Consider the following 1,036-nt stretch of genomic DNA (forward strand, 5'->3'; position numbering starts at 1 on the left):
AAATAGATACTAACACAACAAGAATAAAAATAAAAAGAAATAGTACCACAAATAAATCCTTTCTAGCAGGTCTCAAACTAACTAATTGCTTCTCCCTGTTCAGTGAGACAGGGCTTCATATGGTGGATAGATAGCTGGATGAACTTTTCTAAACCCATGGAATCATCACAACTGGTAAACTGTAATCTCAACACCGGCTCAATCCCCAGACTCTTTTCATCCATTCAAAGAATGGGTAGCGTGGACGGTGATGAAACGCTTGCCTTGCTGGAGATGCTGACGTTGTTCACTGGCGTAGAAATCTCCAACAGGGTGACTGAAGACCTCATAATGTGCGACAGAGGCAGAACAGAATATGGTGGTTGGCACATCCTGCTCCCAGATGATATTTGCCCATTGTAGCACTGCTGGTGAAAAGTGAAATGATGATGGTCATCCTGGCTTGCTCCGTCATGAATAGACAGGGTTGCATTTCCATTTCGTGGGAGCAGTGAAAACGGCTTTCCTTTGCCAATGTGGAGAATGTCACTGGAGGGAAGCAGTGCCATGGAGCGCTAAAGAAGTCACAGATGGAGAAGACATCTTATCTCTCTTATCTGATACACTCAGTTTAGTTCATGGAGTCTCTCCTAATGAGCTGATGATCAGGTGTATTAAATAAGGAAGACGTACAAAATGCGCAGAGCAGTGGAGTTGAGTTGAGAGTTGAGAACCACTGACAACTCAGCCTGTCATTATCACTAAACAAACCCAGACAGGGCGATTAGGGGACCCCTTACATTACAATATACAAAACATATTCAGGGATGTGCATAAGTGGTGTGACCAAAATAAAAAATGTGCTGGGTAAATAAGTTCAGACCGCTCATTTAACTGTAATACTGTATAAGATTTACATTCGAACTAAACGCATAGATCTATGCTCTGAAGTGAAAGTGACTTTCACTTCAGTGAAGTGACGTGTGGCCAAGTGGTGTCCCATACTTTGAATTTGTGCTCTGCATTTAACCCATCCAAGTGCACACACACAGTAGTG

This window comes from Sinocyclocheilus anshuiensis, unplaced genomic scaffold, assembly GCF_001515605.1.
Source record: "Sinocyclocheilus anshuiensis isolate Anshui unplaced genomic scaffold, SAMN03320099.WGS_v1.1 scaffold166, whole genome shotgun sequence".
NCBI lineage: Eukaryota > Metazoa > Chordata > Actinopteri > Cypriniformes > Cyprinidae > Sinocyclocheilus > Sinocyclocheilus anshuiensis.